The sequence below is a fragment of the Tamandua tetradactyla genome, chromosome 6, assembly GCF_023851605.1.
Source record: "Tamandua tetradactyla isolate mTamTet1 chromosome 6, mTamTet1.pri, whole genome shotgun sequence".
NCBI classification, from domain to species: Eukaryota; Metazoa; Chordata; class Mammalia; order Pilosa; family Myrmecophagidae; genus Tamandua; species Tamandua tetradactyla.
This window is the reverse complement of record NC_135332.1, coordinates 43090405-43115463: the sequence shown is the minus strand read 5'-3', so window position 1 is coordinate 43115463 and position 25059 is coordinate 43090405. Positions and strand designations below refer to the sequence as shown.

At 37.0% G+C, this 25059-nt stretch overlaps 1 pseudogene; it reads left to right on the top strand.

The window, feature by feature from the left end:
* The first annotated feature begins 1551 nt into the window (after positions 1-1551).
* On the top strand, positions 1552-24947 carry LOC143686633 (signal peptidase complex subunit 3 pseudogene; annotated as a pseudogene).
* The last annotated feature ends 112 nt before the right edge of the window (positions 24948-25059 follow it).

Genomic DNA, 25059 nt, shown 5'->3' with positions numbered 1-25059 from the left:
CCAAAGATGAAGAGACTGGAGAACAAATATTCCTAGAATACTCTGAATTTTATTTGAGAAATGAACCCTTTTTATAGTTCTGACATTGTCCTAGTAGTGGCACATTTTATTTTCTTATCCAGTCCCCACCCATACTAATCACTGTCAAGCAATTTTCAATGGTATCTGCCTCCACCATTGCTTTCAATTTAAATTTCAGACTTAAAAGTGAGGAGTGAGAAACCCTATATCTGCAGGACTGCATTGGCAACTCCCTCTACATCAGGGTGAGCAGGCAAATAGCTGGGTTCAGCAGGACTGAGCTGGCTCCGCAAGCAAGAAGGGCTACAAGGTCACTAGCAGATACCAGTTCTGGTATTTGAACTCCTTTAGATAACTGTTCCACAGAATGCTCCTCTTATAATCAAGGCCACTCCACCAACTAGAAAACTCTCATTGCCACAAAATTAGTATCATCTCCTTCCTCCCAATTTCTCTATAAATACATGGAGCAGCTTGAGGGGCGGTGTAGGTTCTTTTCCTAGAGTACTACCTGTGGATGCCCAAAGATGCATCTCGATGGGATGAGAGCTTGGGGTACTGTGTAACTCTGCTGACTTTTCCCTTATTAACTCTTCCCAAACAGGTTCTGTATTATGCCTACATCATATGGTCCCTAGCAGTTTTTCTCACAACCTTATGCCTGAGAGTACCTTCAAGGTTCTCTAAGCTCACTGCCCACCAGGCACAGAAAGATGGATGGACATGTCCATGATTTCAAATGGACGCTCAAAGAGTGCCCATGTTTCTGTACCTCTTGCTGGCAGTAGGACCTATCCACTTACATAGCTACTGCAGAATTTATGTATCTCAAATTGCTACATTCCTTCAGGCAAAATATCTTGTTTCATAGAAATAATCTTCCCTAGTTGCCCCAACTCAGTACCTAAACAAACTGCAGATCATACAGGAAGACCACCCTCAGGGCCTTCCAGCAAGACAAGAAACAAGAAAAGGACATCCTAGTAGAAGATATTGCCTAGCTTCTATCTCTATATAGGCACACTATCCACTCAAAGCAGGAAGACATCTCCAGTGGGTTTTTCAAAGTAATAGACAATTTGTTTGGCCTGTTTTCAGATGTTAACATCCAAAAAAGGTTTTTAAAATTCCTTTACATTTGCATCAAAAAAGACACATCTTTTGAAGGAAATGCAAGCATTAGAGAAAAGGATGCTGAAGATGGCAATAAAAAAACAGAGAAAAGAGGAAATAATAAGAAATAAAAATATTTATAGAGTCCATCAGTCTCACCTAATATTTTGGAAAAACGTCCTGGAGAAAAGGAAAAGCATCCATACACAGCTAGTACCCAAGCTCAGATCTGCAAGTACTATAACCTTATTTTCTGCAATTAAATTTTTATTTCATACCCCCACTTTACCAAATTTAATTAAATATTAATCTTAATAAATTTAATGTTCTTTCAAATAATTCAGACAATGTGATTCCATTCAGGCTCTCCCCTTCTACACCTGGGGCTTCTCTTAACTTCAGTGGAAAAAGGGGCAGATGGTCATAAGTCATTGTTCATTTGCTCTGGCATTTGCTGAGATTGCCTTTTCTGCTATTTCTCATGTCACGCTGGGCCTTGTAGGAACACCTTCCCAGATACTGAAGCAGCCATTAACTCTCCTGATACTGCACCATGCTGGGAAAATGGGGTTGGGGCTTACAGTCTGCTGCTTCCCAGGTGGGTCCCAGGAAATGAATCATTTTGCACATAATTCCCAAAGCACCTCGTGGAATTCAATTGGCCAACTGCTGAGAGGGCTAGGCATAGGTTACCCTTCTCTTGGACACATCAACATCTAAGCTCTTTTTTTCTTCTTTAGTTCTCCCCTGCTTCTGGAATAATTTTTCTCTTGGAGAAAAATATTTCTTTCTTTTCTTTTTTTTTTTTTTAAAGCCTATGGTTTTTTTTTTGTTTGTTTTTGCTTTTAACTTTTTTTGATTGTATAGTATAACATACATACAAAGCAAAGAAATAAAAAAGCAATAGTTTTCAAAGCACTCTTCAACAAGGGGTTACAGGACAGAACCAGAGTTTGTCATGGGCTACCATATGATCCTCTCAGATTTTTCCTTCTAGTTGCTCCAGAATATAGAAGGCTAGAGGGCTTAAAAACTTTTTTATCATCACAATGACATTTTTTCCTTCTTTTTTGTGAAAAATAACATATATACAAAAAAGCTATAACTTTCAAAGCACAGCACCACAATTAGTTGTAGAACATATTTCAGACTTTGACATGGGTTACAATTTTAGGTTTTTACTTCTAGCTGCTCTAAAATACTGGAGACTGAAAGAGATATCAATTTAATGATTCAGCATTCATATTCATTTGTTGAATCCTATCTTCTATGTATAATTCCACCATCACCTTTGATCTTTCCATACCTCTCTTTAAGGGTGTTTGGGTTATGGCAATTCTAAATTTTTGATATTGTAAGGGTCTGTCACTAATATGGGGTAGGGAGATGGAACTATCTGATGCTCTGGAGAGGCTGGGCTAGGTTTCAGGACTTATCTGGACCAGGGACCCATCTGGAGGTTGCAGGTTTCTGAAAAGTTACTTTAGTGCCTGGAACTCTTGTGGAGTCTTATATATTGCCCTTGGTGTTCTTTAGGATTGGCTGAAATGGTCCTGGTTGGGGGTTGGCAGGTTATGATAGGTAGCAAGGTGTACCTGAAGCTTGCGTAATAGCAACTTCCAGAGTAGCCTCTCAACTCTATTTGAACTCTCTCTGCCACTGATACTTTATTAATCACACTTCCTTAAGGTTATTCTTAACCTATCATATGAATAACTTAAAATTATTGACATTTTTGTTATATTTTTTTGCCCTATTTTAAATAAAAGAAATAAAATAATAGATACATTTGACATCTCTTTACCTCTTCACACCCTAGATTCCTGTTACCCTTCTCCTCTCCCCAAAGACAACTACTACCATAATATTTGTATTTTTCCCAGGCATTTTTTAGATTTTACGTATCGCCTTGTGTGTGTGTTAAAATTTATATAAATAATGTGCTACAGCCGTATCAACTTGTGCTTTCATTTAATATTATTCATTTAATATCTTCTAACATTTAATATCTTCTAACATTATTTTTGAGATGTATCCATACTGACACTCTATACCAGTTAGGAATGCTTATGGCTGAGAATAATAAAAAAGCTAAAAGAGATTTTTTCACTCACAACAAATACTTACTCTGGAGCTGTTGGCATTTGTTTTATGGCTCAGTAGTAACAGGGCCAGCATCTCTGCATTTCTCTGGGTATTTCCTTCAAGGCTGTATGCAAGGGAAAGAGGTAGTGCTGGGCATTTATTTCCCTAGAATCACCCAACAAACATCATTTATATCTCATTGATCATTATTGTCACATGGTCACATCTGGGTGCAGTGGAGTTTAGGAAAGGGACTACTTAGCCTTTTCAGCCTTTATAGAAAAGAAGGCAAATGTAGAAAAGAGTTAAGAATTGTTGTTGGATCAGTCAACCAGTCTGATATCATAGTCATATGACTGTTTCACATTTCATTATCTATTTCATTACTGATGAATTGTTAGGATAGTTCCAATTTTTTCCTTTTGCAAACAATGGTGCAATGAACATTCTTGTGTATATCCCCTTATGAGTTAACAAGATTTTTATTACCTTCACTCTAAAAGTGAAAAACGAAAAGCACTTGGTTCTGATGAATTATATAATTTGTATACCAGCACTCAGGTTTTTAAAAACAAAAAAAGCTGAATGTTTAACATTTTTCTACCTCTAATATCACTTTCTGCCGCATAAATCCAAATGCCCTTAAGTGAGAGAAAGGTCATGAGGCAACAGGAATTTCTGGATTGGAAAATGGAAACTTATGAAAATAATCTCCTACAACAAAGAAATCAATAAAAAAAAAAGTCTCAGTATATAGAAACTGTACTTTAAATTAGCATAACCAAAAACTAAGCTACATTAAAAAAGGAAAGCAAAGAAGCAATAATCCCAGAACAAGCAGAAAACAGCACCATGACAAAGAAGAACGCAGGACAGATCAGAGTTCAAACAATCAAGACCAACTGAGCTGGTTAGAGCTATTCCCAGTTCCCTATGAGGAGAAACCGGAGATTGCTATCTATGTCAATGAAAATTCTTTATGTTGCAAGTAAAGAAAATCCAAGTCAAACTGGTTTCCATAAAAAGAGGAAACTGAGAAGACTGTTTGTAGGTCCAAGTTTGGTCAAAACTCAAGGTTTTATTCACAACTTTATTCAAATGATGTCATCAGGAACCAGCTCTCAGTTCTTCCTCTGCATGTTACTATCATCTTCAGGCTGGTTTTCTTCCTGGTAGCAGAATGGCTGCAGCAGTCCCAAATTCACATTCGTAGAACACTGAGTTCTGAGGAAGAATGAAGTTCTTTTCCAATGGCTCCCTTAATTAGAGAGAAAATTTTTCCCCCCAAAGACCCAGCAAATGTCTCCTCCTTTCTCATTGACTTAGGATTTCTGAATTCATCACTAAGGTCATGGAGATGGAATATGTTGTTTGGCCTAACCCAATCTGAGCTTTCTCCCAGAGCTGGTTGTGGAGTAAATATTACCCAATCACATACTTCCCAGAGGAAAATCATTGTATCATTTTCCCAACAGAAGAATGAATGGATGCTGGGCAGGGAAAGAAAGTCCACTGGTGTTATCAGAATTTACTTTTTTTTTTTTTTTTTAACGTTTTAAATTGTGAAATATAACATATATACAAAGAAAAGAAAGAAAAAGGAATAATTTTCAAAGTACATTTAAACAAGTAGTTACAGAACAGATTTCAGAGTTTGTCATGGGTTACCATTCTACTATTTCAAATTCTTCCCTCTAACTGCTCCAAAACACTGGGGGCTAGAAGAAACATCAACATAGTGATTCAGCAGTCATCTGGGTTTGTTAAATCCTATTTTCTCTGTTATAACTCCTCCTTCTCCTCTGATCCTTCTTCCAATCTATAGGGATTTTTAGGCAAAGCCCATTCTAACTTTTTGATGTTGAGAAGGGTTATCAACATGAAAGGATAGGGGGATATAGTTAATTGATAATCTTGGAGAGGCTGGCCTCTCTGGGTTTCAGGATTTATCTGGCCTACGAGCCCTCTGGAAATTATAAGAAGCAAATTTAGTGCATGAAACTTTTAAAGAGTTCAAGCTCTAAGCGTTTCCAAGAGTCAACAGGAGTGATGTTGTTTGTGGTCTAGCAAACCATGGCAATTAGTATTATTTAACTGAAGCTTGCATAAGAGCCTCCAGAATAGCCTCTTAACTCTATTTGATCTCTCTTAGCCGCTGATGCCTTATTTTATTATACTTTTCCCCCCCTTTTGGTCAGGAAGGCATTGTTGAGCCCATGGAGCCTGGGACAGACTCATCCCTGGGAGTCACGTCCCATGCTGTCAGGAAGACTTTAACCCCTGAATGTCATGTCCCACAAAGAGGGCAGAGGAACAATTTACCTTGAAGAGTTGGGCTTAGAGAGAGAGAGGCCACATCTAAGCAACTCTTAGGCCTCGTTATATGTAGTCTTAGTTTCTCCACTACAAAAATAAGCTTCATAAGGGCAGGCCTCAAAATCCAGGGCTTGGCCACTTTTCTTGTGAGTCCCCACTGAGGGGTACCTGGGGTTTCCCAGATGGGAAAGTTTAATAATTCCATTTTTTTTTTCCTTTGGATCCTTAAGGGGCTCTACCAATACTTTTTAATTCTCAGCCCACCATAGTGTGGGTATATACCCTGGTATTACATTAAGCTATACAGAATTACAAGGGCTTGTTTCCGTTTTGGGCTCCAGGAGTTTGGTTTGTTTAACCTGTCCGGACAGGTTGATATAGATTGTGTGTTACAGAAAATTTAGTCTAGATATAATAAACCTCTCTGCCTTTTGTCTCATACAGTAGGTGAGGGTCTAGAGTACATTCACTATTATCTTTCACCCTATATTCTGATTTACCTTATTCCCAGTCAGATTGGCTTTGTTTTTATCTCTAATTGAGAGCTGATTTCTCTTTTGGTTACTTTAACTGTTATTGTCTATAGCTGTGCTATCTTTTGGGGCCGCAACACTACACTTCTAGGTCTAAGATGTCACAGAATTACTCAAAATTGCAGGGAAATACCAGCTGATACGTGTATAGCTCAGTGTCTCAGAATCTAGAAATGCATTTACAACCTGAGACTAAGGGGTGGCTGCTATAAGAGGTTATTATCTAGGTTCCAATTTTCTCATAAGTATTTTCAGAAAGAGACCTTAGCTTATTCGTTTTTTTGTTTCTGGCTTAGTTTGCACAACACATTGTCCCCAGGGTTTATTCAGTTCACTGCATTCCTCACTACATCCTTCCTTTTTGTAGTCACACTATATTCCAACATATGTAAATGTATCACAGCTCACCATTCTCCTTCTCAGTCACTGTTAACTTCAACTTCCCCCATCAATTGGGCATATGGATACTGTCCAAAGCAAACAAACCATATCTTACGGTATCCTCACTTGGTTGAACAATCAGCGGCACACTTAATTTTAGACAATTTTCATTGATCCGCAGAGACAAAGAACAAACATAGCATCACCAACTATCAAATCAAAACTACCACTTATCACTTGTCTCTCCCCCCCCACCCCAACCCCCACCAATTAGTTGCCCCTGGTAGTGCTGTGCTACTGTTGATGGCTTCCTATTAACTACTGGCCATACCATGCATATCTAGTTTTCTCCCTATACCTCTCTACTATTGACTCTTTGTTCCATATCAAACCTTTGAGATAATTCATGCAAGAACTTATTTGTAATTGTAGATTTAATCATTAGGATACATGGCACTATATATCCCCTTTCAATCATATTCACCTTCAATATGGCAATCTTATTTATAACCCCATTAATTAGTTACCTTCACTTTTATTGGTTCCCTTGCATTTGGGTTCAGACTCATTGGGTAGCCCTTCCCTCATCTCTAGCTTCTGTGCGCCTCTAGGTCTGCAATATTCTACAGTTAACCTCTGAGATTATTTTTATCAGAGTCATAATAACAGAATCATACAGTATCTGTCCTTTCGTTCTGACTTAATTTCACTCATCATTATGTCCTCAAGATTCATTCACATTGTCATGTGTTTCGGGACATCATTTTGCCTAAATGCTGCATAATATTCCATTGTATGTATATACCACATTTCATTTATCCACTTGTCTGTTGATGGGCACCTGGATTGTTTCCATCTTTTGGCAATTGTGAATAGGCAATTATGTCTACTTACATAAAATGAACTCAAAAAAGGCATAAATTAAATGGAACTCCTTAAGATCAATAGCTTCTGTGCCTCAAATGACTTTGTTAAAAAGGTGAAGAGGCAGCCAACTCAATGGAGAAGATGTTTGAAAATGACTTATTGGGTAAAGGCTTGATATCCTGTGTACATAAAGAAATGTATGCGGAGCTCTGGCAGGCCACTCTGTGGCGTTCTCTCCGAGCACGATGGAGGCCCTCACCTTCCAGTGCCTTTCACCACTGCCTTCAAAGACCCAAGCACCCAGTGTGGCTGCCGCCTCGGATAAGGCTGAAAAATGTAGAAGACTTCACTGGACCTAGAGAACGAAGTGGTCAATGATTCATTACGTTTGATATAATTGCTGGTCTAGAGAATATATTTGATTGGAATGTTTCTTTATGTGTCAGCAGAATATTCAACTAAAACTAATGCTCTGAACCAAGTTGTCCTTTGGGACAAAATTGATCTGAGAGGTGATAATCCAAAGCTGCTGTTGAAAGACATATAAACAATTTTTTTTCTTTGATGGTGGAAATGGTCTCAAAGGAAGCACGAATGTTACCTTAACTCTATCAACATTATACCAAATGCTGGAATTCTACCTCTCATGACAGGATCAAGACATGTATCTGTCCCATTTCCAGATATATATGAAATAACGAAGAGTTATAAAATTATTCTGAATTTGAAGCAACATATTTTTATGCTTAATGAATTGTATCCCGTCTATCTCTTCTCTTACATTTTCATTTGCTTTTGATTATTATTTTATTATGTTTTTAAGTTTTTTTGGTATAGGAACAATATCAAAAGGAGTATTTAAAGGGAAAGGTTATTGGGCTATTTAAACTTAAATTTACAAACAAAACAAAAAAAGGCCACCAAAATGAAGTATTATAGAATAAGACAACTTCATAATAATAAGGATTTGTAAAAATATATATATATTTGATGTATTCCCTGTATTTCCATTATTCTTTATAGATAATAAAGTGAGTAGGAAGGTTGGTTAAAACTTTCAGGTGCCTGTAGAGTCATAAGAAATCTGTATTTTATGCCTTCCATTCATGCAAATGCAGATTGGATGTGATTTCGAAGTAAACATTCTCTTCTGTCTCATTTGGGGTATATCTGACTACTGGAAAAACTTATAACATTATTTATTAGAAGGTTGGTTTACTAAATAGACAAAAGTGACAGAATTTAGTACCATTAATTTTAAGAATATTCATAATTCTTCTTTTTCTTAATGATGTTAGCAACATTCTTCACTTAAAGAATAAATACCTCTATATCTACTGTAAATCATTTTACCTCAATTTTAAGTCTAAGTCAATCATCTTTCAGTTCTTTCTCTTGAAACATTCCTTTGTATAATTTTTTATCATTTCCATTGAAAGTTGAAAATGTTCGCATGCTTTACTCTGAGTCAAGTTTGTTTTAGTGAGCATGCCTATTGCCACAGAGGTAATTATTTAAACTTTTTGTAGATTCACATTTAAATAATTATTGGGGTAATAATAACAATAATAACCAATGTTTGTGTTGCGCTTTTCCATTTATAAAGCACTCTCGTGTACTTTATTGTATGTGATCCTCCATGATCTAATGAGGTAAATAGTGCAAGTATTACTATCACTATTGGCAGATGAAGAAACTGAAACCTAGAAGTTTAGTGAATTGCTCAAGGTCAAATAGCTAGCCAGGAATAGAGTTAAAATTTGAACTCAGATCTTTTGACTCTCTAAGCTTATCCTCTCTCCTATACCTCAGATTACAGACTAAATCAGATTCCACTTACAATTTTCATTATATATATTTTTGTTACCCTGGATACCCTTTTCAACTACTTCTTGAAGAGGTTTCTCATACTGTATGGAAGTGACTAATTGTCAAGCTGCCAACACTTACATAGAAGTAATACCTCATTTTATCCTCTAAGTCCATCTTATTTACATTGAAAGTGTAAGAAAATCTACATGTGACTAAAAATAATTTAGAAACCAAATACATAATAATACATGATTAAATATGTGATCCTGGTTAGCATAATTTTTTTCTGCAGGGGCAAATAAACATCCTCAAAGGTAGCAAGTGCAAATCAATTAACTTTATATGCAAGACCAAACACTGCAGTTACATAATCAGCAGTAACCAAAAAGGGGTATTATGTTAGAACAGTTTAATAGCTAACATTTTGTTATATTTGCCTCATATTAAATACATCAGCATTTAATTACAACATTAACAGCAATTGTATGTAGTCATACAGTTCATGTAAAAGGTTGTGTGTATGACCTTTTCAAGCCAGCAGAAAGGTCAGTGGTCATGAATAGTAGTCTGGGTTTGCCTCCCAGCTTTCTCATTCAAACTTTCAGGGTCTTACTTTCGTTATCTTTGAAGTGACATAGTTGGATTAGATAACTTAAGTGGTTATCATAAAGTTCTATAAAATTTGGTGTATCTGTTCAGCAAAGAGATTGAACAGAAAAGCATGTGAAGACAAAAAGATGATTGAAAGACTAACACATAGCTTATATTGATCTGACTTTCGCTAAGATATTACGTCAAGAAACTTTAGCTTTATTTAGTTAGTGCAAATATTAGACATGGAAACTCAAAATCTGTGGACATCAAAACTTAAAAATTGGTTATGTTCTCAGTAAGAAAAGCATGCTCAATAAGACTGCAACCTCAATCAGATTTAGACAGCGGCTTAATAATTCGTTATACCTCTATGGTGAACAGATCTGTTAGTTTGGTAGTTGTGAATATTGAAATTTATTTGTTACAATTCATCTTGTTTATTTAAAAAACCTACTCTTTTGGAGTCTGGTGAATAAGAGTAAGGAAGCCCAACTAGTACAATCGAGAAGTCGTTTTTTGTTTGTTTGTTTGTTTTTACTTAACTAAGAGAATCTGCTCAGGATAAGAATGCTCCAGCATAGGAATTAGGGATCTCCTTCTCAGGAACTCATTGTGGGTGTGCATAACTTATTAGTTTACCATAACTATACAATTTAAAAAATTGACTTGTGTTTATTTCAATAACCATGTAATCTATCTTAATGTCAATGTTTTAAAGAAATCTTATAAAGTCTCCACAAGGAAACAAGGCTTCAGATTTGTAAACATCTAAGTATGATCAGAATTGTCTGAATTTATAATAGATTATTCTGGAAAAAGAGAAAAAGAATTGCAGGATGATAATCTAAAGTAGCTGCACTTCAAAATGAATAGTTTTAAAATGTACTCCAATAATCTTTTTCTCTAGCAGTTTAACCTAATAAGCAACTGTATCAATGTTTTATATTCCCCTATTGATTAAAGTTTGGTTTCTTTATACTTAAGGAAAAAAACAGACAACTTCAGAAACTTCCTAGAAAGTGACAGGAAAGTGAGTTGTTTAGAATTTGCTTTCCCTTAATTACAGAATAGGCTGAGTATGGCCAGCCTATTAGTGCCACTGAGATGGGCTTAGAGATTATAAAGAACATTTTTCACTATTGTCTTCTGTCAAAGTTAGAGATCTAAAGTTTTGGAACTTTTGCATGTAGTTTAACAGAAGCATTATTTTTCTTAACATTGTTGAATGTCAAAAATTCTCTGACATCGACGTAAGTGGGTTTATGGGGGAAAAAACCATAAGCTGTGAGCTTTGGTAGTAAATAAACATCCATCTATTTCCAAAGCTGTTCTTACTTTTAGCAGAAAGCCCATATGCACATTGTACATAACTCCCAGTGGTTTAAAAAGATTTGTTTCAAAAAATTGCTGCATGTTTTTAATGCAATTTGGGAAATTGTTTACTTTACAAATTACAGGTTCCTAAAGAAAAATTCATTAAAATAATGAAGTTATGTTTGATGTTCTTAATTGCAATAAATATTTGGCTTTTTTTTCTACTATTAATAAAAAAAGATACAGATGGATGTCTTGCATCTGACTTGGTGTTTCACTCAAAGCTGAATGAGCTCCAGAGGTTCCCAAGGAATTCTGGCATCTGCTGAGGTAACTTCATCAGCCTACCAAGATGGCCATGAAAATGGCCAAGAGGGTGAACATTGGCAGTCTGTGAGCACCTGCTCATGTAAGGAAGACAAGACGCCAGGGGACCACTACCCTGATCAAGATAGTGGAGTGAGATGCTTCAGGGCACTACCCATCCCTCTCTTGCTACAGAACCTTTGAACAACCAGTGAGAACTGACAGAAACATCTTTCTAAAAGTTCTAGATAACAGTGAAAGGATTGCAGTAACAGGGTGACTGCTGAATCAAGAAAAAACCTACTTAAAAGCTGTAAATCTCATGGCACATTTGCTGACCCCTCCCTGACCCCTCACTGGCTTGGCATGGAGATGGCCCCCACTCCCAGTATGGATCCCTGTACCTGGTTCCGGAGGGAGTGGAGTAACCCTCGTGCCCATATTAGGAACATGTATGTGTGAGCTAATCTGTCTGGTAGTGGTCTGATGGACTTGCCATCTCAGACCTTGCCTTTTGTGTAGAAGGCTGCTCATGAAGCTCTCCTACAGAACTCTATGGGAGGGCAGTCAAGTCATGCTGCCTGGAGCAAGAGATTGCCAGACATACAGTGCAGTGCCTAGGACTGTGAGGAAACTGTTTCCTAGGGAAACAATGACACTCTTACCCTTGTAAACAGAATTTCTAGGGCCACATGTGCATACCCTTCATGTGTGCATGATGCATAGCCATCATGAGTACATACCCAACATACGTTCACGGTGCATATACCCATCATGCGTGCACACCCATCATGCACAGAAAGGAGCCAGGCCTTGGCCTGGAGCTCTTCTCCTAACTCATTGTATGGATAAGCCCTGAAGGTGAACACTTGCATAGGTCAATCTGCAAAGAGTGGGAAATGTGTTTTATTTTTTCCTTCTCTTTTGTTAGTTCCTGGCATTCAAAGAAAGCGCTGTCATAATACCAGCTGGTTATGAGCTTAAGGAGCAGATGCCTCAGAGTCTAAATGCCAGTGATGGCACATTAAAACATCAAAATGTCCAGTTTTCAACAAAGACTCCAAAACATAGAAGAAGCAGGAAGTGATGGCCCAGGTAAAGGAGATGATTAAAGCATTAGAAACCATCAATAAGAAGGGTCAGAACTGGGGTATTCCTGAAAAAAATATGTTTAAAAAAATGACCCAAAATGTGGATAAAGAACTAAAGGAAATCAGGAAAATGATAGACAAACACAAAAAGAATATCAACAGTGAGATGGAAATTGTGAAGAAGAATCAAACAGAGCTGAAGACTACAGTAACAGAAATTAAAAATTCCCTAGAGGGATTCAACAGCTGATTGGAGTTGGCCAAGGAAAGAATCAGTGAACTTGAAGATAAGACAATTGACATTATCCATTTTCTGAGGCACAGAAAGAAGAAAGAATGAAGAAGAGTGAACAGAGCCTGAGGAATCAGTGGTATATCAAGCATACCAATATATAGAAAGAGAAGAGAAAAAGGGGCAGAGATAATATATTTAAATAAATAATGCTAAAAGCTTCCCGAATTTAACAAAAGGTATGAACACATATACCACAAATGCTCAGTGAACTCCAAACAGGATAAACCCCAAAAGACCCATACCATACCATGCTATAATCAAACTGCTGAATCTCAAAAATAAAGAGAAAGCTGCAAGATAGAAGCAATGTTTCACATATAAGTGAGCCTCAACAAAATTAAGTGCTGATTTCTCATCAGAAACCATGGAGGCAAGAAGCCAGGGGATGACATATGTAAAGTGCTGAAAGCAAAAAATTGTCAACCAAAAATTCTGCATCTGGCAAAACTGTCTTCCAAAAATGAGAAAGGAATTAAGACATTCCTTGACAAACAAAAATGGAGGTATTTTGTCACCACTAGATCAGCCATACAAGGGATTGAAAGGTTGAAAGAAAAGGACAATAGGGAATTGACTGAAGCCATATAAGGAAATGAAGCTCTCCAATGAGGGTAATGACATGGATAAATATAAATGTCAGTACTGTTTTGTTTTTTATTTGTAACTCTTTTTTTAAAAAAAAATTTCTACAGGATCTAAAAGTTCAAGGCATAGGATGTAATGATAAGTCAATGGTTTTGGTCTCACAATGTATAAATATGTAATTTTTGACAAGAACTACATAAAGGTGGGAGGACAGAAGGATATATAAACATAGTTTGTGTATGCTATTTTGAATTGTTAAATTGGTTTCAAAGAAAACATTATCGTTACAGATTTAGGGTGTTAAATTTAAGCCCCAATTTAACTACAAAGAAAATGTCAGAGAATATGCAAACTCATAGAACCAGAAAGTAGACTACAGGTTACCAGGGTAGGGTCAGGAGCAATGTATAGTTAATGCACAGTGAGTGTAGGGTTTCTGTTTGGGATGAAGGGAAAGTTCTAATAAGGATGATGGTGAGGGTTCTGTAGAATTGTGAATGTGATTAATCCCACTGAATGGTATGCTTGGGAAGGGCTGGGATGAGTTATTTTATGCTCTGTGTATGTTTCCACAATTAAAAAAAAAATACAGAAGCTAAAAAGATAATGACATTTAAATGTAATATATCATACTGGATGGAATCTAAGAATGGAGGAGAAAAGTCTCAAAAGAACATTATTGGGGCATAAGAAAAAAATTGGAATATACAATGTAAGCTTTATAGCAATGTTAAATTTCTAAAACTTGATAGTTGTGCTTAAGGTGATTACATAAGTGAATATCCTGGTTCATAGAAAATGTACATGGAAGTATTATGTGTTTAAGAAGCATGATGTGTGCTCAGATGTTCAGAAAATAGATGGATGAATGGATGGATAGATAGTTGATAGACTGATATAGCAAAGGCGGAAAAATGTTAAAGAATTGGTAGATCTGGGTGTCTGTGTGCGTGGGAGTATGCTAGAATTCTCCATATGGAGTTTGTATTATTTTTGCAACTGTCCTGTAAGTTTTAAATTATTTCAAAATAAAAAGTTTTTTTTTAAATAAAAGAAGCCAGTGGTGAGAGAGAAAGGTTTTAAATTCAGAAGACAGATTATTTATACACATTTCTGAGAAGAACAAAAAAGGATCATCAGTGGAAATTTTATTGTGCAGCAAATAGGAACTGTTTCCCTCTTTCTTTCCCACACATAGTCTGAGGCATCGAGAACTTTTAAATAAAGTTAATAGTCTTCCTTAAACAACAAAAACAAAAACAAGATACCAATGCCTAGCACATGCTGAAGCTTTTATCCAAGACATCCACACATCACTGCTCCCACATGTTGAGTCAATACATGTTCACAAACCTGTTTGTTCCAGTTGTTCTTGTCTTAATTACATGTTTAATTAAATGTTACATAATATGATGAAGTATGAGTGGAAGACAAGAAAATAAGTTCTCTTTATGAAAACTGAATGCTTTGGAAAGACTCAATAAAGCAAAACAGTAAAAAATGCTGTGAATTAGGTATTGGTGAGACTCATAAAGGACTGGTAGCAGGATGGGGAAGTCATAACCTCTAGGATTCTGCATTGAGAGCATTTTTGCATGTTTTTAAGTTCTTGCTCTACTTTAAAGAGGTCAAAACATAAAGTCATGGGTGATGAACTATTGATGTGGTTTATGAAGAAAGGAAGGCTGTTGAACTCCAAACAATGAACTCACACTCAAAGTAAATTTAGGTCTTGGTCCTACATCAAAAGGTTGGCAAACAAGTGCATGTTATTATAAGTTAGAATAAAATAGTTAAGTTCTTTCCAAGTTCTAATCCTTGGAACATGTGAATGTTACCTTGTATAGAAACAAACTAACAGTGGATTTTGCATATGTGATGATATGATGAAGGATTTTGAGATAGGGAGATTATTCTGGATTATCTGAGTGGGCCTTAAATGTAATCACATGTATCCTCATAAGAGAGTGGCAGAGTGAAATGTTATGCATACAGAGGAAAAGATGATATAAAGATACAGCAGAGAGAGATTTGAAGATGTTGGCCTTGAAGATTGAAGTGATATGGCCGCAAGCCAAGGAATGCCAGTAGACATTGGAAGCTGGAAGAGGCAAGGAATAGATTTTTCCCCAGAACTCCTCTAGAGGGAGTGTGGCTCTGCTGAATTCTTGATTTTGGCTCAGTGGTATGATTTCCTCCCCAAAGGAGAAGGAGAATAAATTTCTGTTGTTTAAGCCACCAAGTTTGTGGCAATTTCTTACAGAAGCCACAGGAAACTAAAATACTGACTATGGTTATGACTGTGTTGAATAAATGGGCTTCTATTTTACTATATAGAAACAATTGAATTGGATTGATCCTCTAAGTCATAACCTCTAGGATTCGCAGAGTCCAAATTCTGGTATCTAAAGTGAGCAACTTAAGTCAACTACCTTCTTTTTATAGAATTCTATTCCAGGGTACAATCCAATAGATGACTTCAGAAGCCAAGCGTGTATGTTGAGGTACCACTGGTGCCTAGGAACTGATTCCCTTAAGTAACCTCAAATAATATAAATTTGTAATAAGAATATATGTGATAAAAAAAGGTACATAGGAATTTTAGCCATGACTTCAATTAAGACCAAAAAATCAGATTTTAGAAAAAGCAAAATACCATAGCACAGCTAGGGAACTGAAATCATTCAGAAACAAAGATATCTCCAGGAACCTCTGCAACATTTGTTCATGGATTTCAGTGAAATAGTCCTTCCCATTTGATTTGCTATTCTTTGTCTCCAATTTTCTTTGTATCTTCTTGCTTTCCCTCTTTCTACCTATTGTATTCCTCAGCATCTACTTTGTTTGGCTTTTACTCTAAAGGTTTCTGTTTGTTCATGAATTGGTTTATTCAAATATTAAGCACATACTTCTGAGGTGTAGCTTGAAAAGAAAGCAAACCATTTCCTCAAAGCCTTTACTTTTACCTTAAAACATGATGTCACTTTTTTATGCTGTGACTCTATTTTACATTGTACTTATGTTTATTTTCATATAAAAATAAAAAATGTCAAGTTGATGTTCTAGAAACTTGAGCTAAGTTTATCCTATGACTTTGCAATTTCCCTGTCATATCCTGGTTCCCTCAGGTATGAATAAATTCATTTAAAAAAAAATTCAGTTTGAGAAGTACTAGCTTACTCCTAACATAAGGTTATTCATGGATCATAATAACAACACTTGCCTCATAACTTAGGCACGTTTCCAATCCCGTAGTTAAACTACTTCATTCTTTCTGCAATTCCCAGTTCAAGCTGAGTTTTTCCTTTCCGTGGGGAAATAATTTAATCTTCATAACTGATATCATTGGGTTATTAATTTTATTAATATATTTGTACATAAAACTAAAGCTTAAAAGCAAAACAGAAGTTTTTTTTAGAACACAAGTTTTATGAACAGAAATAATTTAAATCAAAATATAAAACATTATTCAGTTTAAATATAGCATTTATTCTGCTTACTAATAGTCACTGGCATCCAATATTCATAAGTAGTAGAATAATTAAAAGTATGTAAAGGTAAACATATCCAGTCTGGTTTGGAAAAAATAATTAAACAAACATTTTTGAATCAGCTTTGCAAAAATAAGGGAAAAAAATCAGTCTAACAACCATCTTTACAAAGATGTCATGAAAATAAAACATGATGTACAGGTACATCTAAGTAAATACTATATCTAAGTAAATTATTACATTTACTTATTAAATAAAGTAGAGCTTTTATTGATATAGAAACATATCTATAGAATGAAAACTTAATAAAATAAAAATTTATCTCTAAAATGCACATATACATACATATATATACTCTGGAAAATAAATATTTTATTAGCACAGTCAATTTTCTTAAAAGCTTTCTTCTTCCATCTTTCCCTCTCTCCCCCCTCCTCTTTCTCTTCCTCTCTTCCTTCCATCCATTCAAACAAGGACACTATGGATTGCTGATATATCTATGTACTTCCCTTCTGCTAGTTCAGATTCCTTCCCTGGGGTAGTTAGATTCAGTTGTCAACTCGGCCTGGTGAAGGCACCTAGTTCTGTTGCTGTGGACATGAGCCAATGGTACATGAACCTCATGTGTTGCTCATTATATCTGCAGTCAGCTAGGAGGTGTGCCTGCTGCAATGAATGATGTTTGACTTAATTGGCTGGTGCTTAAATGAGAGAGCACAATGCAGCACAGTGCAAGCAGCTCAACATACGTCATCTCAACACAAGCAGCTCAGCCCAGGCCTTTGGAAATGCAGAAAGAAATCACCCTGGGGAAAGTTGTTGGAACCCAGAGGCCTGGAGAGAAGGCCAGCAGAGATCACCCTGTACCTTCCCACATAACCTCAGTTGAAAGTTAGCTGCTTTTTCCTCTGAAGAACTAACGAAATAAATCCCCTTTTATTAAAAGCCAATCCATCTCCGGCGTGTTGCATTCTGGCAGCTAGCAAACTAGAACATTCCCTAATCCAAACTATTGTTTGAAGTGGGGGTGAAGGAAGGGATGGGGAAATTCACATGATATGTATCAAAATAGTCTAAGCTGCTTCACTCTGGACTGGGGCTGAGGTAAGAGTAGGGGGCAGTGACCTTTAGAAAGAGACTGTGGGAGGGTGGAAACCAAGCAAGGGAGGTGCAGGGAAGAAAGAGGCCAAGCTGTCAAATAAAACAGAGAGGTCATCGAGCCAGAGAACTGCAATAGAAGGTAAGAAACAACTAGATAAAGAAGGGAAAGAGTATGGGAGTCAGATTTAGGAGACTAAGATAGAAATTAAAACTTTTGGGAAAAGTTCATCATGATGCTTAATAGAAATTATGAATAACAATAACAATGAACAACAATGATAAGGGATAACATTTGAGTGCTAATTGTATGCAGACACTATCCTAGACATTTTACATGCATTATCTAATTTTGTACAACACAGGAAGTAGGTACTAACTTACCTGTGCCAAGTTAAAGAGGTAAAAGTAAAGTAGATTTTTTTGTAAAGTACATGCTGGGGAAAAAAATCAAAATTTTTCTGATGAGCAAACATCCTATGGAAAAAATGTTGGGATTAAGTCAAAACAAACTATAAATTATTACTATTAAGTGTCCATGTGTGCTGGTTTGAAGCTATTATGTACTCCAGAAAAGTCATATCCTTTAATCCTCATTCAGTATTGCTGGGTGGGTTATTTTTTTATTCTTTCCATGGAGATATGACCCATTCAATTGTGGGTAGTATCTTTTGATTAAATGGTTACCATGGAGCTGTGTCTCCAACCATTCAAGGTGGGGTTGCTTACTGGAGCCTTTTAAGAGGGAACCATTTTGAAGAAAAGCTTTAGAGCCACCAGAGCAAACAGAGCCCATGCAGTCAGAGACCTTTGGAGCAGAAGGAAAATGCCCTTGGTGCCTTATGAGATGAGGAGAGAAAGCTAGCAGACCTCACCAGCTGAGAGAGAAACCCTGAACTTCATCTGCCCTTTCTTTGGGTGCCTTCATTTGGACATTTTTACAGCCTTCCAACTGTAAACTTGTAACTTATTAAATTCTCCTTTTTAAAAGCAGCTCCAGTTCTCGTATATCACATTCCGGCAGCTTACTAACTGAAACACCATGCTACTGGCCACTGTTCATTTAAAGATACAAACTTCACCTCTTTAAAAAGGTAGCTTAATAGGTCACCTTTAAAAATCTGTACTCTGTAATCCATTAGCCTCGAACTTTGATAATGATTCTATAGCTATGTAGTTTTCATCTTGTGATAGTGATTGTAAAACCCTTGGGACTGATACCCCTCCCATCCAGTATATGGCTAGGTGGGTAATAAAGACATGCATGAAAAAAATTAAGAGGTTGGAAATATGAGGGAAAAATACCCCTATGTAAACTATGGACAACAGTTAATAGTATACTTTAATAAACAAATAGATGCTATAATTTTTTTAGCAAATGAGAAAAAGGGAACTTTCAAACAAGGAAAAGCAGTAAATTTGAGACAGTAGGTCTCATCTCTATAGAAGCTGTCTGAAGAGAAAAGAAACGAATTATTCTTTCCACACGAATGACTTAGAAACCAGTTATCTAGAGATGTTTATTTGGTGCAAAATTTGTATTTTGTTAGTACACTATCTAATTTGTATGGTCAGTTTATTTGAACATCATAATTACATGGGATCTTGAATAGGGTCTGAGATCTCATTGATTTGTACAGGCTAGTGTGATGCCCTGATACATCCCAGAGTAATTTGGGAAGAGAATAAAAAAGTATTTGCAAAATCCCCTTAGGGGATTGAAGAGAAAGGAGGAAATGTTAAATTTCCCCACCTGGGGAATTCCTGAATTCTCACAAGCATTGGGGACAACCAATTTAAAAGGTCCTTGATCTTGGGGCTTGCCTCTATGAAATTTCTTCCTGCAAAGAAGCTAAGCCTACTTTTAATTATGCCTAAGAGTCGCCCACAGAGAACCTCTTTTGTTGTTCAGATTTGCCTCTCTATGCCAGCTCAACAGGTAATCTCATTGCCCTCCCCCGCTAAGTGGGACATGACTTCCAGGAGTATAAATATCCCTGGCAATGTGGGACATGATTCCTGGGCATGAGCCAGGACCCAGCATCATGGGATTGAGAAAGCCTGCCTGACCAAAAGGGGGAAGAGAGAAATGAGACAACATAAAATTTCAGAAGCTGAGAGATTTCAAACAGAGTCGAGAGGATATCCTGGAGGTTATTCTTATGCATTACATAGATATCCCTTTGTAGTTTATGGTATATTGGAGTGGCTAGAGGGAAGTACCTGAAACTGTTGAACTGTATTCCAGTAGCCTTGATTCTTGAAGATGATTGTATAACTATATAGCTTTTAAATTGTGACTGTTTGATTGTGATAACTGTGTGGCTGACGCTCCCTTTATGCAGGGTATGGACAGATGAGTAAAAAAAAAGGATCGAAAGTAAATAAATAAAGGGAAGGGATAAAGGGAAAAAAATATTGGGTAGATTGCAATACTAGTGGTACTGTATACCTACAGTATGTTTGAAGATTTTGAACTCAATAATTAAAATCAAGATATGATTCCCAAGTCAAGAAATCAGTGGATAAGAATAGTTAACCTCGATACAGATCCAAAGGTATAGAGAAACTTACTCTCTAATAAAAGGGGTGTCACTAACCAAAGGATAAAAAAATGGATCTTACAAAAAGATATTGGGAAACATACCTATTCGAAAGAAATTCAGATTAGATCTTCACTTCATGCCAAAATAATTCCAGCTAAACCTGAATGTAAAAACAAATTTTAACCATAAAAACACAAGAAGAAAATATGGGATTTTAGTTATATTTGACTGATCTCAGATTAGAAAGGGACATTTTAAGCATAAAAGCACTGTGCTATAACAAAGGGAAGTTTAAGAGGTTGTGTAGTGTGTTTTATTCTGTATTTCCTTCTGGTGTTTAAAAAAACATTAATTTACTATTATAAACAATGTTGTAGTGAACATCCTTGAAAAGGTAACTTGGTGCACTTTTGCGAAGATCCCTTTAGGGTAAATTCTGAACAGGTAGAACTTCCAGGTCAAAGGATATATTTAGTTTTCAACTGATATGGGCTTAAATAGAAATAGCAAAGTATTATTTCCACTGATAGTGTATGAGAATCCCTAGGTTCTATACATTTCCAAGCTCTGTGTGCTGGTTTGAAACCGTTGTGTACCCGAGAAAAGACATGTTTTTTAACCGTTTCAGTATTGCTGGTTGGGATCTTTGATTAAGTTGTTCCCATGGAGATGTGACCCATCCATTTCTGGGTGGGACCTGTTGATTAGGTGGTTTCCATGGAGATGAGTCTCCACCCATTTAAGGTGGTGTTGCTTACTGGAATCCTTTAAGAGGGAACCATTTTGGGAAAAAGCTTTACAGCTCACACAGCCAGACAGCTTTGGAAATGCAGAAGGAAAACGCCCCTGGGGAAGCCTTATGAAATGAAAAGAGGAAGCTAGCAGAAGTGATCATGTGCCTTCCCAGATGACAGAGGTGACTAGAAGCCCAAGACCCCAGTAGACACCAGCCACGTGCCTTCCCAGTTGACAAAGTGTTCAGGGTGGCATCAGCCTTCCTTGGGTGAAGGTAACTTCTTGTTGGTGCCCTAATTTGGACATTTTCACAGCCTTAGAACTGTAAAATTGCAACTTAATGAATTCCCTTTTAAAAAACTGTTCTGTTTCTGGTATATTACATTCTGGCAGCCTTAACAAACTAAAACACCCTGCATATTATCAAACAATTTTTGCCAATCTGATAGGTGAAAAATAGTATCTTATTGTTTCTTCTTGTATTTTGATATTTTTTTCCCTTCATTTTAGTTCTTTAATCCATCTGACATTTTGTTTTAAATGTAGTATGAGTTAAGGACTTCATCTTATTTTTTCATTCAAGTATAGCAAATTGTCCCAACAAAGGGATAGCCAGTTGTTCTAATATCAGTTAGTGAATAATTAGTCCTTTCCCCAATTGTTTAAAATGCCACACTTATCATAGACTTCCTAATATATATATATCCATTTTTGTGCTTTCTTTTCTATTTTATTGATTCATCTGGCTATTTCTATGTCAGTGCTAACCTTGGAGAATATTCTAATATTGTTGGAAAGCAACCATCTTAATATTCTTTTTAAATAATACCTTGGCTATTCTTATCTATTTTCTCTTCCATATAAATTTTAGAATTAACTTGTCATATAAAAAACTTGGTTGGAATTTTGATAAAATTTATAATAAATTTGTAGATTAATTTGGGAGAAACTGAGGTTTCTCATTGAGGAACATGGTTTGTCTTTCCATTTATCTGGGCCTGCCCTTTTTTTTTCTTTAGTAAAGTTTCATAGCTTTCTTCACATCAATTTTGCACCTTTCTTGCTTAAAGCATTAATTAATTATTCACCCCACAACACTTTGTAGTAGGCTTTGGGGATAGAACAATAAACAAGACAAGTTCTCATGGAGCCGATATTTTAATTGGGAGAGACAAACAATAAACAAATGAACAAGAGAATTATGAATCTTCTGCAGAGAATTAAAATAAGGTTATATGACAGAGAAATACTGTGTGTCTAATTTAGATTGGTTAGGAAAGCCCCTTTGGTGTTACGCCGGGAAAGTGTATAGGTAGAGAAGAGTCCAGTGCAAAGCCCTGGACATGCCCAACAATCTGAGGTCCTGCTGAGGAGAAACCAGCAAAGGAAAATGAGAAGGGGTGGTCCGTAAATGAATAGGAAGTAAACTAGGACAGTCTCTTAGAAGCAAGAGAACATTATTCATAAAAGCAGTCTTCAGTGGTTTCATGGAGATGGCTGCCTTTATGAGATGGGATAAGAAGCTATTTAGGTAGGAATTGGAAGTAGCACCTAGGTAGAGACAAATGCAAAATTTTTTTTGCTGTGAAGGGGTGCAGAGAAATGGGGCAGCATAAGGGTCAAGTAGTTTGTTTAAGATAGAAATGAGAAAGCATTTGTATGAACCAGTAGAAAGGGAGAAATTGATGAGGCAGGAGCAAGAAAGGATAATTGTTGGAGCCAAGCTCTCAAGGAAAGAGGAGATGGAATCCAGAGCACAAGTGGAGGGGTTTCCTTTGATAGCAGCATGGCCACATAAAAAGTAGAATGACAACACTGCATGGAAAATGTGGATAATGTTTTGAAAAATGAAGTGGCTGAGGAATGAAAAGAACAGTGGAATTAAAGAAGACAGTGGGCCATGAAGGAAGGGGTAGTTATAAGGGTTCAGCAGGTGGCAGCATCATGGAATAGGGATAGTTTGCATCAAGTTTAAGAGCTTAGGTTTTAGAAAGAGGAAGGAAAAGAAATTATTTGGAGGCAACATGAGGAGCAGGCCCTAAAATAAGCTGGCCCACAGAAAAAAACTTGTACTGGGAAAAGTTGCAGGATGGGGTGGGGGGTAGTTTTGTCACGTGCTAAGGCAGGTTTCAGTTGGAACAGGAAGTTAATAACATTAGAGAAGACTGAGAATAAAGGAGAGATAGCTGATAACAGATGTTGAGATCTAGAGTGGACAGAAATGGTTGGGATGGTTGGTGAAGAATGGATATTGAATCAGTTGAGTGTAGCATAGCGATGCTAGTCAAGTTAATTATGGATGATCTGGAATCTAATGGTAGTGATTGAGGTGAAAAGAATTATAAAGCATGATGGAATTAGTTTTGGTAATCTATTAGGGAAAGTAGGTAACCTGTTTAAATTGAATAAAATAGAATCATAGAAACTGTTTTCTCTTGCAGGTCTTGTGGCATGGAAGTTGCTGGATTAAATTGCTAATATTTCATTTAGGATTTCTGCATTCATAGTTTTAAAATACGGTCTATAGATTTCCTTTTTAGTGTTGTTACATTTGATAACAGGGCTATGATCCTTTCTGATAAACTGGCATTTTTCCAAGTATATTTATGCTCTGGAACCATCTGGTCAAGTATATTTTGGGGTACAGAATATCTTTGGCTATACTCTCAATTTCTTCTATGATAATTGATCTATTTAAATTTCCTACAGTTTCTTGGGGTGATTTTGCTTATTTATATTTTTATTGGTATAAAGATTCTTCCTATTTATATTGCTAATGTCAACTGTTTGTATGAACATTTTCCCAATTTCTGTACTAGTATCATCCCATTTGAAAATCTAAAGGTTGTACTGGAAAAAGCATAGAATTGATGGTGAAGTGGTCCCAAAACTGAAACAGTGACCTTAAAACTGATCTATTATAAGGACGTTTACTTCTGAAAACGTACCAATTTACCTACTCTAATGATTGTTTTAATTCCGTAGATAGCAAAGATTTTAGCTTGGTTTGTGACCTACTGGGCGGGGTGGGGTGGAATGAGGTGGGGTTAGCAAGTAGAGCGCTTGGCTTAGACAGGAAGTTTTTGTAAGATTACATGATATCCGCAGGAGTAAAATTCTCTACGCAGGGCTAGTCGGAAAAAGCATTACGTTTAACAAAAGCTGAAAGGATTTGTTCAAGAGTTAGTTAAAATATAACAAACCCTGTGAAATCTCCGACAGACCTAGTTACACACAGTGATATTAGACTGTGCAGCTGATGGTGGGAATTTCCCAAGTTTTCCTAACATCAAAACTGGATTCCCACCATCTTCAGCTCCCAGTTGGATGCATCCCACCCAAATTCAGTTCAAGGGTGCCACAGTGTTTCCAGCCTGTTCACAAATGACTTCCCAAAGGGAGCTTTTCCACCATTTTACTTCAAGGAATGGAGGTTTTTCCCCCTAAGACTGTCAATGTAAAAGGCCCGAGCTCACACTGTTTACCGCCCTCTCCCCACCCCGAAGGCGAACGGCGGGTTGCGAAGGAAATAGGGTGCATTACGATTCCGGGGGCTGAGCAGAAGAGTGACAGCCTCAGCCGCGTAACACCCGAAAATACCCGGAAGGCGAAAAGCGCGCTGTGAAGGAAAAGCGAATAGAGTGGAGCGCGGGCCCAAGGCCCACGGTGGGAGGAGGGATCGCGGCTGTTGCAAGGAGGAGCGAAGATCAGGGGCGCCAGGCGGGATCGTACCAACTCGACTCAGGATTGGAAGAGCCTTATAGAGCCGAGTGATGACAGCCTGGGGAACGCCTGATTTGCGTGGTGGGCGTGGGCAGGGCGGGGCGAGAGCGGCGAGCGCGTTGCGCAGGCGCAACTGCTCGGCTCCTTTCACCC